This window comes from Danio rerio, chromosome 20 (genome assembly GCF_052040795.2).
Source record: "Danio rerio strain M-AB ecotype USA chromosome 20, GRCz13ab, whole genome shotgun sequence".
NCBI lineage: Eukaryota > Metazoa > Chordata > Actinopteri > Cypriniformes > Danionidae > Danio > Danio rerio.
The window spans coordinates 24,790,001-24,806,359 of record NC_141040.1 but is presented as its reverse complement, the minus strand read 5'-3'; the positions used below and the strand labels follow the sequence as shown (position 1 = coordinate 24,806,359).

Sequence of the window (16,359 nt, the reverse complement as noted above, 5' to 3'; positions counted from 1 at the left end):
ACTACAGATCCAGTAATGCGGAAATGGAGTGTGCTGCTAGAAGCGGGGATGAAAAGAGCTGGCAAACTCTAAGGCCCCGTTTACACTAATGCGTTTTAGTTTGAAAACGCATAAGTTTTGCTACGGTTACGCCAACCGTCCACACTACGCCGGAGTTCTCGAGCGCCGAAAACGGAGCGTTTCGAAAACGCTGGAGAGGCCGTTTTCATTCTGAAACGCTGCTTTTCCGTCTCAGTGTGGATGATGGAAAACGGAGACATCTGAAAAGGAGGCGGGGCTGCAGACGTTCGCCTCTCTGATTGGGGCTTTTCCTGAATATTAAGTAGCCTAACACGCACAGTCCAGTCCTGCATTCTCCGTGTAAGTTCAGACTTCGCAAGTTTGATCAAGGCTGCAGTCTCTTCTTCTCAGTTTGATATGGAAAAGCAGACTATACCGAGGACACGGGTAAATCTTCAAAGGGAACAGTGTACTTTATAATTTCATTCACATCACCCTGTCTTCGTTGTTTCACTTTCTCAACAATAAAATGTAAACATGATTTAAGGAACTGCCTATTTTCATTTTAATATTAGCAACTTAGACAGCAGACATGTTGAGGCGTCGTGCTGCATGAGCGTCATCTTCACTGTGTGGATATTTATAACTAAACGGAGCCGATAACAACTGCCTCCTTTCAATTTCAGTGAAAATACGAAACACAGCCTCTCTTTTGCTGAGTATCAGTTTTAAGAATCGATAATGGCCATTTTAAAAGTATAACATACAATAAGTTTATACATTATAGGAAATAAAGGCAAGCGATCAGTCAATATACAGAATGTACGTGGTTACATTAATCATTAACTTATCTTTGCGCTCAGCCAAAACACGTTACCTGAGAACAAGTAATAGATTCCAATGCCCAAAGTCAGGGAATATGTCGTTAGATAAAGACAACAAGATAAATGAAATATCCCGTTTAATAAATATAGTGAGATTAGATCCAGCGGGAGATGCTTGATGAGAAGTCCGACTAGCAGAGCTCTCATCTGTGTAGATGGGCTGAGTGTGATTAAATGTTGAATGCGATGAGTTTTCAACACTACTAAATTGAAACTTTATTTTTTTACATGGTTTAATAATTTTTTGTTATTAAAATTGAAGTTCCTGTTTCAAAGCTTACAGATAGATGGCTAATTTGTATGTCATTGACACTTTTGGCACTTTTTTGGAGTATTTTCATAAGTTTTGTTTTTTCCTGTAAATTGTAGATTCAATAAATACCGTACCGTGACATTCATACCGAGGTATTACCGTACCGTGAAATTCTGATACCGTTACATCCCTATCTATTTCTTATCATACAAGTTATTTTTTCCATTTTCATATTTGTCACCATCTCTTTCAGCCAACAACCTATAGTTGGTGCACATATACTTTTCCAATTTAAAGAAATAAGCCGTTTCGCTTGTAGAATACATATATTCAAAAACATTTGCTCCATCTTTTTTAACTTGATCTCCTTGGGATATAAATGAAATAAAAAAATTAAAGGAGACATTGGTATAGAAACCTCAAGAATATTTTCTATAATTTCTTTCATACATTTCCAAAAGTTCTGTATTCCTTTACATTCCCATATACAGTGATACAATGTTCCTTTTTGATCCCTACATCTCAAGCAAGTATCTGGAATATTTTCATTATATTTATGCAATAAAACTGGAGTTATATAAATCCTCATCAACCATTTATATTGTAACAGTTTTAGACTAGTGTTCATTGTTAGTGATTGAGCTTCCTCGCACATCTTCATCCAGTCCTCTGTAGAAATATCCTCCTCAAGATCTAATCTCCAAGCTTCCAATTTACAATTTGAAGATTCCTTTGATGCTGACACCAGCATCTTGTATAATGCCGAAATTAAACCTTCACTAAAACAGTCTTTAGTTATTACGTTTTCCAAAATAGAGAATGATGGCATATCTAGAGAATTATTTTGTAATTTAAAGATAAAATCTCGTATTTGTAAATATTTAAAGAAATGTTTTGCAGGAATATTATATTTACTCAAAATTTCCTCGAATGACATTAGAATATTGTTAACATACAAGTCTGCTATCTTTCTAATTTCTTTCTCTGCCCATATCTTGAATCCTGCATCTAACGCACCTGGTTTAAATTTTTTATTGCCCCAAATTGGACTGAAATAAGATAAGGGATAGCTGGCCATTAAATATTTTTTATATCAAACCATACGGAAATCATATTTATAACTATGGGATTGGAAAATTTTTTTTTAGATCTTTAAATTCTGCTGAATATAAATACAAGTTTAAAGGTAGACCAGACTTAATGCCCACAGGTGGCTTCTTATCCGTAATCAGTAATAATCCAATCACATTGATCCATGCTTACAATAAATAGACCGATTTCATCCTACTGCCCTATCTTCATTTTTGGAAGAATCCCCCCTTCCACCCCATCTCCTCCTTTTCCTCCCTTTTCCAGGGGGAACCTCGAGACCTACCTGATCTCTGACTCCCTTCAAATGCTTGTTGACCAAGCAGGAGCCTAGGGCTCAATTATCACCGGGCTCAGGGTTCTTTCCGGGACAGCATGCCAAATCATGATATTAAAGCCAAGCGTAAGTGTGAACTCTTAAAATATAAAAACACAGTACTGAAGTTAAATGTGAATAGAATGTTCCACTAACTTTTGAAAACCACTGAGCAGTTGGATCAGAACAAAATAATTGTATATGCATTTAAAAAAGAAATATAAGTAACATAAATAATAGTGATTAATTTTGCCAGTTTATATAGACAGATTTTATTTTCCAAATCCCATTAGGAATGATGAAAAGCTGCCACTTACTTGAAATCTACCATCAAAACAAAGCAAACAAAGCCACAAGCTGATTAAATAATACAGTGTCCAAAGAAGGAAATCTGCTGTTTAGCACTGCTAACAAAGATTTAGCATGAAGCAATCAGTTTGTGTTGATCTTGCTCACTCGGGCGCTTCACCTTACCTGCAGGCTTTGCACAAGGAGTCTGCCAGGGTGCGTGTGAGGAGGAGGCACTGGAGGGCACTGCTGGCATTAGAGAGGCAAGCAGACTCAAGACTTCAGGGCTCAGTGCCCAAATGCTGCCCCATATTGCTGGCTGGCAGTGGAGCAGCAGCAGAAGGCGGCATGTGAATCGCGTGCGTATTTGTCGCCACTCTGCTCCACACAAAGCAGACAGATGTCTTCATTATCAGAAGGAATAATGATGAAGGATCTGGATTATGATCTGGCATATAAATGGGAAAATACAGATGGATATGAGCAGGAAACTGAAACACACATGCTCACACGCACTTACAGTACACTCAATAATGCCATGCTGTTATACCATTGTCCATCAGAGAGGATCTTCACAACTTTACATGTTCATGCCTTCTGGCTGCAACGGTAATCAAACTAAAATGGCACTCTTGAACAACAACTACAAAAGGGTAAAAAGCGGAGTTGTTTATATACCTTCAATGCAGAGGGAGAACATTTGGTATTCAGCAGATTTCCAACCGTTACACATCCTCTGAACCTAGCCTTGGAAATAAGCAACAACCAGAACACAAATAAAAAAGAGAAAATCCTCAAGTACGGACTATGCTGTGATTCAAAACATTTGAAACGATTTCTTGTTTACTGCAACCAACACCTAGAAAAAAGGAGGACTTTGATGGATTTCATTCAATGGATATAAAGGACTGTGCAGTTTTTCTCACTAAAATGAAATGAAATGTGTGGTTTGTGAAGTGTGCCGTAAAAAAGCATCAAAAAGCAGATTAAGCTCCACTTCCTGTGCCAGTGCACTGATGGTCTCTATCTTCCTTTCTTGTTTCAGTGTTTTGTGACCTTTGTATCAGGGTGTCTGACAACTGTTGTCCCTTTCCTGAAACTAAAGGCCCGTGCACACCGAGACGTTTTTTGCTCGCGTTTTCCATTGACGTTTAACGCTTCGTAACTAAATAGAGGGCATCAATGTGATTGTGCACACCAACGCGCAAAACGGCAGGCGCAAAATCGTCATTTAAAAAAAAAAACGCCTCATGCTCGTTTTTTTGTTTTGACGCTTGCCGTCAAAACCTTCTCCACCAATCAGATCGGCACATTTGTTCACATGCACGAAGCTGCTGAAGTTACAGTAAGCAGCACTTGGAGGCGCACAAGCGCGAAACTGTCAATGCGAGCGCACATTGAAGATGCCCAGAGACGATATGAACGTGGAGCTGCTTATTGCTCTGTGAACAATAATCATTTCTTCATCGCTAGAGCTGGAGCTGCTGCTTGAACCATCCATGCTTGTTCGAGTCACCAGTAACTTTATAAACAAACGTGTGAGCTTTCTCTCCTCCTCTTCTTCTGTGTTATAAGCGGATGTCAGAAGCTTAAAGTTGTGCAGCACCATCTAACGTCAAAAGAGTGATTTAGCATACTCTTCTGCTGGACGGCAGTGAAAAGCGCTTGGGTTTGAACACTGAAAAACATCTCGTAAACACTGCCGATAAACGCAAACTAAAAACGTCCCGGTGTGTGGGAGCCTTAAGGCTGTATTTAAATTCACCTTCTATGCTCTCTGACAAAAAAACCCTGTTACTTTGCTAACAGAGTCCACTGACTGAGTGAATGAAAACAGTGCAAACTTAAGTCTTGATCACACCAAACACACTTTTTGCTTGGACGGGTGCATTTTTGAACGATTTTCTAATAGCCTCGAGCTTTTTGCACCCTGTGCGACTTGCATTTTACCCGCCTACCACATCTTGTGTTTTTGCCATTGCGCTCGGTGTGCCTGCAGTTAAAAAAAGTCAACTATAAAGCAGAAAAAGTGTACTCAATTAAAAAAAAGCAGAGGTGAGTTTTCTGCTGAGGTGACAGCAGTGTTTGTGTTATCAAGAGGACTACGATAGAGCTACGTTGTCTTCCTACAAACTGCGTTCTTGCGGGGCAGGAATAAATTTCAGATTAAAATGCTGTAGCGGTCAGTAACTTGAATGGAATCGGCCGGTCTAACAATATAGCGTTCCTGAGTCCCAACATTGGGAACAGCATATCTGTGATTTCCTCATTCTTATTGAGCACCAGTACAGCCAGTGCTCACGACTGTTACACATGCTGAACGTGCTTTCTGCACATGCTTTTTTTCCACACAGTCTGTGCACACATCATCTGCATAACGGTCTATAGAGCGGGCTTTACCAACATAGGAGAGCAAAGTGAAGATGCGCTGTCCTTCAGCTTGCATTAGGAAACGGTCAGTTTACTGTTGGGAAACCCACATAAGGCAAGTCTGATGTATGGGATTCTTTTTCTTATTCTTTCTTAATCTTATTCTAATTAGGCAGTGGGTGAACAAAGGCTGAATATACATCGGAAGCGGTCAGGTGCGGAATAAAACCTTGCGGGAGCGGGACTAAAAAAAAATCAGTCCTGCACAGACTTCTAGACTACTGAGACTTTTAAAGATGCAGGAGAAACTAGTGGTTACTGTTTCGAGTTATCCGGAGCTGTATGAGTACACAAATTGTAAATATCACTATATTATTAAATACTACAATGATAACAATATCGACAGCAGTGCTCGCGCACAATACACAGCTGATTCAGTGGTTGCCTAGCGTCATAAAAAGCGCAGCAAACTTCCTTTTTTCTAGTCAACAAAAAAAAGGCGATGCGCCTCGTATTCTCAAAATGGAAAAGCATGTTTATGTAATCAACCCCTTATTCAGTATGAAACAGTACATAGTGGTCCATTATTAACAAGTCCATTACTATAACTCAAATTCATTCCAATTATCCTCCAACTTTCACCCTGCCAAACAAAGTCATAAGCATACGATTCCTTTTAAATTCAATATTTATACATGATCTGAAAGCTGAACGAACAAGCTTTCCATTGATATATGGGTTTTTGTATATTTACAGTAGGAAATTTAAAGAGAATCTTCATAAAACATGATCTTTACTTAACATTTTAATGATTTTTAGAATAAAATAAAAATCAATAATTCTGAACTGTACAATTTATTTTTGGCTAAATATTGTATATTGGCAAAAAAAATTGTCTGTGCAACATTAGACAACAAAATAAAAATGAACTTCTTGAACTTATGACTGCATTTAGTGATTCTGTTACATTGTGGAAACCATATTGGACAATATGACAAATCTAAAAAAAGGTCTTTGATAAAGACAGTTGTGACCCTGGATTTTTAGATTATTTATGCAGTCCAGTATGATTTCCACAATGTAACAGAATCACTAAATGCAGTCATAAGTTCAAGAAGTTCATACGTTCATGCACATACAGTATAATTATCAAGTAAGTGTACACAAAAGAATTCTGGCTTGTTGTGACTTCGTGTTGGGTCAAATATTGACTTGAGTTATTTGGGTCAAATAAACATTAGGTTTTTTTGTTTCTTATAAAATTTAAATTACACTTTTTAACCCATACTTGACCCAATTTTTAGGGTGTCTCTTGATTTGATTAGACATTTGTACAATAGAACCAGACAAAAGTATTGAGGAAGAGCACTTTTTTTTAAAGTGCTGAAAGCTCATTAACCAAAAGACAGGCCTTCCAATCCTGATATTGAGTCTTACTCCTATTTGTTTTTTTTTTAAAAGTGGCCTGTCCTCTTCTTCTAAGACTCTGTGATCTGTACACAGCCATTATTTCAACAGTGGAGTGCATGAGTTTGAGAAATGTGTCAGGAGACTCCAGTACAGACTGCAGTATGAGGACAGGCCATCTGCTGTTCTGCTCCCCTTCTCCATCCTCAATTAAACACTCACCAATACAAGCACATTTACAGACACAGAGTCAAATCTGCAACAAACTGCACCTCAGTCACGATACCATTCAGCAACAATTAGCAATGGCAATTAGGCCGATTCCATGTGTTCCCCATGCGTCAACTCAGATAATAATGAGCCATATCATTTGGCAGGAAAGTAACTAATGCTGAATATCAAAAAGGCCTCTATGACCCTGGATATTCATATTCAACACCAAATATGATACGAGCCAAAGTGTGCAAAGGCAATGGTTTAGCCTTAATGGGATAGTTTAAGAGATAAATCTTTGTTTTACAGTAGCATGCAAACTCTAAAAAATGCTGAGTTGTTTCATCTCAAATTTGAGTCTAATTTTGACAAACCCAACCGTTGGTTAAATGATTTTATTTACAATAATTTTTAAAACTTATCCGCTTGTTAAGTGGTGACGTATTTGTGACGCATGTAATACTGTTTCCGGGTCCAAGCCGCCATTCATTTGAGTGGAGAAATCATTTGTTTATCATCACGTTTTATTCCTACCACACATTAAAGTTAATTTTATATAAAATCATAGTGTACACAACAATCTCTTGGCTTGCTGCATCACAAATACCAAAAATGTAACAATTTATAAAAATATTTATAAATTTATCACATTCTGGCCATCGGATATTAGGCATGGACATATATATTGCAATTGTGATTTTCGAAAGCATTAAATCGCTTTGTAAACGTTTATTATTACCATTTCATCAGTCTCCCCATTTAGTTGAATAGAGCGCTTGGCAGTTCTGTAGGCGCAGATGCCTTGTTGATATCAGAGGTCAGAGGAGAATAGGCAGACTGGTTTGAACCGATAAAAAGGCAACAGTAACTCAAATAACCCCGCGTTACAATCGAGGTATGCAGAAGAGCATCTCTGAACGCACAACACATCCAACCTTGAGGCGAATGGGCTACAAGACCACACTGAGTGTCATTCCTGTCAGCTGAAAACAGGAAACTGACGCTACAGTTCACACAGGCTCACCAAAATTGGACAATGGAAGATTGGAAAAACCCCGTGTGGTCTGATGAGTCTCAATTTCTGCAGTGGCATTTGGATGGTGGGGTCAGAATTTAGTGTCAACGACATGAAAACATGGATCCATCCTGCCTTGTATCAACAGTTCAAGCGGCTAGTGGTGGTGTAATGGTATGAGGGATATTTTCTTGGCACACTTTGGGCCAATTAGTACCAGTTGAGCATCGTGTCAACGTCACAGCCTAACTGTGTATTCCGACTATGTCCATCCCTTTATGACCACAGTGTACGTATCTTCTAATGGCTACTTCCAGAAAGATAACGCAGCATGTCATATAAAGTGCAAATCATCTTAAACTGGTTCCTCGAACATGACAATGTGTACTCAAATGGCCTCCACAGTCACCAGATCTCAATTCAATAGAGCACCTTTGCATCATGGATGTGCAGTCGACAAATCTGCAGCAACTGCATCATGTCAAAATGGACCAAAATCTCAGAACATTTCCAGTACCTTGTTGAATCTATGTCAAAAAGGATTAAGGCAGTTCTGAAGGTAAAAGGGGGTCCAACCTGGTACTAGTAAAGTGGCAGGTTAAGTGTACCAAATAAAGTAGCCGGAGAGTGTAAATTGTCATCATTACAATATGTAGCTTAAACATAGCTTTAAAAAAACGTATCTTTTTTTGGCTAGGTCTGGAAGCTTTAAAATGTTCGGAGGATTCATGTAAATCCTAATTTTGTTTTGTTTTCTTATCTCGGCAGGTACCTTCTGATTGAATTTACAAGTCAGGTGTCCTGAACTGCCTTCAAAATCCACATATTCCACTTTTGATGTTATCACCAAAGCTCTCTCTATTTTGTTTTACATTATTAAATTGTACTGCTGTCTGTCTGAAATCTGTTCTGAAAGGTGGTGTAAATGTGTGCTGCCTCCAGAGTCACTGACTGGTCAGCGAGGCAACAAGTCAGCAGCCTAAGCTTTCGGATGCAGCCTTTGTGTTTTTAGTTAGCTTTAAGCTGCATAGCCTGCTAGCTTAGCATAGCTGTAACTGACTGTTAAAAGCTCTATGTGTGTTGAGGGAGGTTATGCTTTACCAATTAGTGACTGACAATACAGCAATCTGTGTAAAATGAGCACATCATACATCGATAACACTGTGAATGGTATGCTAGTATTTGATGAAGCTTTCCCTCTCAAACTTTCCCTCTTCTTTCTCTGCTGTAAGCTAAGATCACAGCAGATGGTGGCAGAGAACAAGGCTGACAGCTGGTACATCACATCACACTCTTAAATAACAAAATATAATCATGTCTGCAGTGAGGAAAATGAAAAGGGTGAATACAGAAACCCGAAAACCCCCATCCATGAGTGAAAAATGAGTAATCCTGACACTAATGCAAAGCCTTTCTTCACCCTGGAGGACAACATGACATGTAATTTCTGTCAATGTCTGCGCTTGAAATGATCATTAAACCTGCAAGGTTTTGCCGTTCCTAATTACCCTGAGACTGGGGGAACTGACTGGGGATCAGAATTCAAACACCCACACGCCAGGTGGAAAACACAAAAGACCCTTCGCATGATGAGCCGTTGGATAGAAAGGGACATAATCAGAGGTTAATTTGGCATTTGGATGTGGGGGACATTCAAATTAGGAGGATTTCATATGAACTGGCAAGATATGACATGATCCCTCCCTGCTGTTGAAAAGGGTTGACACCCTTTGGTGATAAATGTGTTAAATATTATACTGCTCAAATAAATGCTATAAACGTGCAGCTCAAAACCCGTAAAGCTAAATAATGCAAAAAATTCATTCATTCTTTCATTCATTTAACATTATACATATATTTTATTGACAATGCAAAGTGCTGTTCCTCTCCCTATACAGTATATTAGTAGAGAGACCACAATATTACAATTTGCTTAATAAAACGTGCTGCAATAATCTTTTTTTACAAGTATGTTTTTTGTGTATAACATGCTTTATTTATATTTGCATAATTATCGGCCAAATAGAAAGCTTTTACAACATGCAATACAGCTTAAAGGGCACCTATTTAACCCATTTTTCAAGATTTAAGATAATCTTTTGTGTCTCCAGAATGTGTGTGTAAAGTTTCAGCTCAAAACACCCATTAGATTTAAACACAATGTAGCTGTTTTTGTTGCCTGTTCCTTTAATGCTAGTTCTCCCCACACACTGTTCCCACGTGCCTGTCAGAGTGTGCCAATCTCCGCCTTAACTATGTCAGATATAGTGCACAGTGACAGATATGAAGGAAGCAGATTTTGTAATGTTTGTGAGAAATACTACGTTAAGAACTTTACCAACACACACACACCGCACATGTTTACCTTTGCACCGTTTTTAGAGGTGTGAACCTACACTAGTCTCAAGATTCGATTCGGTTCAATTCGATATCTTGATGCATTGACGATGCTTTCCATAAACACTTTTATATTTTACTTCACAGCACATAAATATATGTATAAATATATTTATATATTATTTGTAATACAATTTTGTCATTTTATTACAAACAGTCAGATATATGAACTGTACCTTTAAAAAATAAAAGTACAGGCACAGAACAACATGAGCATTTATAGCAAATAAACAAATGTAAATATCCCGCTCGCTTACCAAACCTTGTCAAGCGAGTTCTTACACTCCTATGATTAATCACGCGCTCAACAGAAAGGGCTACAATTGGCCCTTATGCTCTGGCGCTGTTCACCGATGATAAACGGCATCAGCAATCACAGCTGATCCATAATGGACGCAGTGGAGAAAACTCACTCTGTAGACACGCTCGTGTCTGTTTCCAGAAGTAATGCTGTAACAGCCGAGAGGAGAGGAAAAGTCACACCAACAGGTTAGAGGTCCACGTTGAGAGGGATATGGAATTTATTTTCAGTTTCTCCATCGCAGTGAAATAGGGGCTTCTGCTGTTCAGTGTCAGTGAAAGACTGTCCAGCAAACTCACAAGCAGTGTATTGTGCGCAGTTTCTGCATTTTTAAGTAGTTGGAGTGTTTTAATTACTCACACTTGCCTCCATCGCCATAGTAAGCTACCGCGACATTTCGTACTGTATATGAGATAAATGAGTACGTAATAACCGTTATGATTATTACTGAACCGATACTGAAATGTCCACGTCTGCATTGCGGTGCACCAAAAAAAACTAATAATTTTGATATCCCTACTGTTTTTATCACAGCAAATGTGACAGCATACACGTTAACATCCACTCCTGTATGGATATCCGTTATGTAAATGTACAAAAAAATCCCGATTTTATGTCCACAAACCAGGATTGAAGCGTGTTCTTTTACAATTGTACTGACATGCAGCTGTAGTAATAAAGAAAGACGGTAAAAATCGCCGTAATTCATTACAAACATGCACTAGTTTAAAAACGTCTTCAACTTGTAAAACGCATTCTTGATTAAATTTGATGATGATTGATGATCACAGAGAAATCTTTTCAAACAAATCTTTTAATCCCAGTTGCTTTGAGCACATTCTGTCTTGTTGATATGATTCTACGCATTACTACAGAGATATGTTAATACATGTCTGTCAATCAATTCAGTGGATGGGGAAACTGCACTCCTATGTCACGTTGCGGTCAGCCTCAAAATTGGAGGGATTTGGATCCTATTTTAACATCAGGAAATTAAAAAAAAGACTTGTTTGGTTAATATTACCCCAATAGGACTGTGGACACACTATACCTACACAGTCCTGTCCAAACAGCTCCCAAAAGATGATCTTCATCATAGGTGCCCTATAAACGTTTGGAGTCAGTACAAAATCTTTTTTTTTTTTTAAGAAATGCTCTTTTTCATAAATGCTCTTTTTATTTATTTATTTTTTATAAATTTAGTATGTCAAATCAGGACTTTGACAAAGTTGTACAAATGCTGTCTCTTTAAACTTTCAATTCATTAAATAATCTTGTGGGTGAAGAAAAATGTACACAATGTTTTTAACATTGATTTTAAATGACTTAAAATTATGTGATAGTTTTGTACTGCCCTTTTTGATTAAATAAATGCAGTCTTTAAAAAAAATCATAATCATTGTTAAAACTTGTAAACAATACGATTACGATTAATTAAAAAATACGATTATTCATTAATTTTCCTTCGCCTTAGACCCTTACAAATCAGGGGTCACCACAGCTGAATGAACCGCTAACTATTCCAGCATATGTTTTATACAGCAGATACCCTTCCAGCTGCAAACAATTACTGGGTAACACCAATACACACTCATTCACACACACTCATTCACTACAGCCAATTTAGTTTACCCAATTACTTATGCCGCAAGTCTTTGGATCATGGGGGAAACCAGAGCACCCAGAGGAAACCCACACGAACACAGGGAGAACATGCAAACTCCACACAAAAATGCCAAATGACTCAGCCAGTGCTCGAACCAGCGACCTTCTTGCTGTGAGGCGATTGTGCTACCCACTGCGCCACCATGCTGCCCTAAATACGATTAATTAATTATCAATATAACACAAGTAAATACAATGAAACACAAAGCTTTGCACGGACATTGTTCACAAAACAGCATCTGGTATTTGTTTCACAGCTCTTCATTGTAAATGAGAGTTTTTAAAGGTGATCCATGCATTTTCCCGCTAAGATAATTAGCTGGCGTCTCAATAATTAAAGAGCCATTAGGGAAGCAACAAACCCTGCTCCCCTCACAAAATGACAGTGAAGTAATGATGTAGGTTTTAAAGGCAAATCTGTAATGTGCTTCCTGATGCACAAAACAGTTCATTATAAATTGACATCAGTGAAACATCACTTATCATTTCTGAGGTGTTATGTCAACAATGGAAGCATTTTTTTTTTCTCATTCATGACATGTATGGTTATATTGTCTGATATATGCTATTACACCTAAAGGGAAACTGCTGTTGTGGGCTGATATGGGTAATAATAGCACACATACACGAGTCAGATGGTCGTGTAAATATATGAATGGTTATGTGCATGGTGCAAATTGTGGTGAGGATTGCGTGTTAACAGCCTGTCAACTATCATACAAAATGAACACCAGATAATATGGCCTAGTTATGATTATCATAAACTGTCACTGTAATTATGTGTGACGTGCTTGGATCTGTAAGCCTCCCAGCAGCAACACTCAGATTGCCATGAATTTTCTTCTTCACCGAAATTAAATAAGACAAATCTGTGTGGACATTTAGCAAATTTGTTGTTGCGTAAGGCTTCTAGCTTTTTCACATGGTCTTCATATATGCATGCATAAAATACAACATTGTTTTCATGATAATCGGATAACATTTTACAAGAAAATTCTAACATATTTAATTTAATAGCCCCTTTTAAACAGTAATCATAATACATTGCTCTAAAATGACCAAAATAACTACGTTCTCCAGGGCACCAATTATACATCAATACCAAAATAACCATGTGATGTTAATGAACAGAAAACACATTTCAAAGAGCGCAGTTTACTTCATCAACTTGGATGAACAAAAGTGCTTTAGTTTTACTGAGGTCAATATGACAATCTTTTTTAAAACTTCTGGGTGACTATTAGAAAACTATTTTAAAAAAAATAGGCATACACTATAAAAAGTGAGAAAACCTGTTGTCTTAAAATTGACAAACTGACTTTACTTTGAAAAAATTAGCAAAACCCAAGTAACTTGGAACTGTTAAGAAGTAGGGATGTAGCAATTCACCTGTGTCAGGGTTCTGTGTGTCATGTGATTTGCCCATGTCCTGTGCTCCATGTGCTTCTGTGTTTGTATCAAGTGTTTCCTTTGTTCTGTTTTCCCGCTGTTTGTTAGTGTTCAGTGTTTCCACCTGTGTCTCAGCCCTGTGTGTAATTAGTTCAATGATGTCCTGTGTATTTATACCCCTGTGTTTGGTTTAGTCCTTTGTCTGGTCTTTAAGGTCATTCTTGTTGTCTTCACCCCAAGTTTCTAGTGCTCCATATTTCAGTCAATGTTATATAAATAAATAAATACGTGTTTTGATCATTTCTGCGATCGTGACAACCTAACTCATGATTCGATATGATACTAATCTAATGATTCATGATTGGGTCATAATTTGTAAACAAAATTATTTCAGACAAATTTAAGGTGAAGAGCCTTTTTTCCTAAATACAGCACATTTTTTGTTAATTAATATATTGTCTGCCATAACCAAATTGCAATTTTAAATGGGGTGGTCTAAAGTGTATTTTAAAGCTTGGTTGTGTTTATAAGATGCAAAGCAATGTGTGCTCATGCTACGTTTGTAGAAAATCACGTTATTTTTTCATATATCTTACTTTGATTATACACAGCTACTCAGCTTGACTCTCATATTTCCTAGTTCTTCTAAAAGGCCCCCCCTTAAAAGGCTCTGATTGGTCAGCTGACATTATGTGCTGTAATTCGCGGATTGGCTTCACATCACGCCCCTACAAGCACAAGCTTTTGTGCTGTGTACACAGTCCAGTCAGATCAGCTGTTAGCTGCCTGAATCAGACAGAAAAATGAAAAGCACAAAACTCAACCTCATACCTGCTCTCTAAAATAAAATCTGACAAGTGTCTTTCAAATATATTCGGAATAAGCATGAGTAAGCAATATAAAACATTCTCATATCTTTTGTCTCATATCTTTTGTAAGTTTGTTATATGAGATTTAGAATGCAGGGAAAGTGGCTGTATAGATAGACACAGCACGTGCTGCTGCAGATTGTAGGTGTTTAAAGCGGTTTGACTGATAAACATGAATTTGTAGCTAAATTGTTAGCAGTGCCAGATAACATTTCCCATTGTTTACATCCCTATTTACGTCCATGCTACAACATATCATTAACCCTAGAAACTATGTATAGTTGATTATTTTTAACAAATAAAAATACTTACAGGCTGTGGCTCACAATCCACAGCTTTGTTGGTTGGAAGAGTTTTAACCAAATCCAGCACTGAACTGAGGGAGATTCTGGAAGCTGTCCTTTGTCAAATGCTAGCTATACATTTATTATAATCCTCTGAAACATAATCTAAATTAAACTGTAAGCACTTCTCTCTTTGTGTCGTGTCCTTCATGCCCGGCTTAGTCCCTTTATTAATCCGGGGTCACCACAGCGGAATGAACCGCCAACTCATCCAGCAAGTTTTTAAGGCAGCAGATGCCTTTCCAGCCACAACCCATTTCTGGGAAACATCCACACACACATTCACACACAAACTCATACACTACGGACAATTTAGCCAACCCAATTCACCTGTACCTCATATCTTTTGGACTGTGGGGGAAACCAGAGCACTTGGAGGAAACCCATGCGAACGCAGGGAGAACATGCAAACTCCACACAGAAACGCCAACTGAGTCGAAGCTCGATCCAGCGACCTTCTTGCTGTGAGGCGACAGCACTACCTACTGCTTCGCCCTGTGTCGTGTCCTTTGGAACCCCAAATACAGAAACAGCAGAAGCTCTGTGGAAATTGCAGCTTTTGGATGGCATTTTAGCTTTCACTGCTTTAACATTACACAACCTCTTTGCTGTGCAGGGTGTAAGCACGAGGTGAATGCACGTAAACGGAATCCCTTGTGTTCTCACTAGCCCGGATGTGTTTTTTTGTAGTCCCCAAACTTTATTCGGTGTAGGCTTTGCTGAGCTACCTCTGTAAAAGCCAATGGCTGCGTCCGAAAACCGCATACTTCCATACTATACAGTACGCTAAAATCAGCATGCAAGCCGAGTAGTATGTCCGAATTCATTGATTTCGAAAATCGGAATGCGAGAAGACTTACCCGGATGACTTACTACCAGCGAGATTATGAAGTGCGCATCCAATGCACACTGCGCTATCCCATGATGCCCCGCGAGCGACGCAACTGATGCAGGTAGGTCACGTGACCATGACAAAATAGCAGATGTAGCTTGTTCGAATTCCATTCATACTTTTCACGTTCATACTGTATAGAACGTAATTTTCAAACAGCTAATTAGTACGTTTAAATTCAAATGCAGTACCTACTGAGTAGAAGGCAGTTTCGGACGCAGCCAATCCCTCCCTTTGCATTAAACGTTGAGTGCATCACATTCAGAGATGGTGTTTATGTTCAAAGGCAGAGTCCTTGAGACCCTGCCTTTAGCATTTGCATTACTTTGGCACAGCCAGCGCTCAGGAACCAAGATATTTAAAGGTCTGTCATACCCTAGCTAGAGTTTAGAATGAAATGAGCTAATTAAAAAAACAAAGAATTAAACTTTTCGGTTGTATATAGATTATTGGTAATTTGGAACTAGATTTTATAAACTTATATTCCCACAGTGTGGACAGGTAAGCCTTTCCTAAATCAATAGGCCATCTGATCCAGACGACTGGCATTAAAGCTGATTATAAAATTACTAGTTATATAGTAGGATAGAGACAGGAGTTCAACATGATTATGAAGGTGAAAAACTAATATTGCCTATTATTTAATTAATCATTTATAAACTAATTT

The 16,359-nt window shown here is 38.2% G+C and overlaps 1 protein-coding gene across 3 annotated transcripts in view; it reads right to left on the bottom strand.

Moving 5' to 3' along the window:
• LOC147832200 (uncharacterized) overlaps window positions 1–16,359 on the bottom strand; it is a 241,579-nt gene that overhangs the window by 170,633 nt on the left and 54,587 nt on the right. Inside the window, exons 1-4 of one of the 3 annotated variants that reach the window (XR_015518281.1) lie at window positions 13,588–13,636; window positions 3,509–3,577; window positions 3,012–3,278; window positions 2,513–2,587 (exon numbers count right to left, since the gene is read on the bottom strand). The exons of the other annotated variants lie outside the window; for them this stretch is intronic. The gene's annotated coding sequence lies outside the window, so the exon portion shown is untranslated. Of the gene's footprint in view, window positions 1–2,512; window positions 2,588–3,011; window positions 3,279–3,508; window positions 3,578–13,587; window positions 13,637–16,359 lie in introns of those variants that run through there. 3 annotated transcript variants of the gene reach the window in all.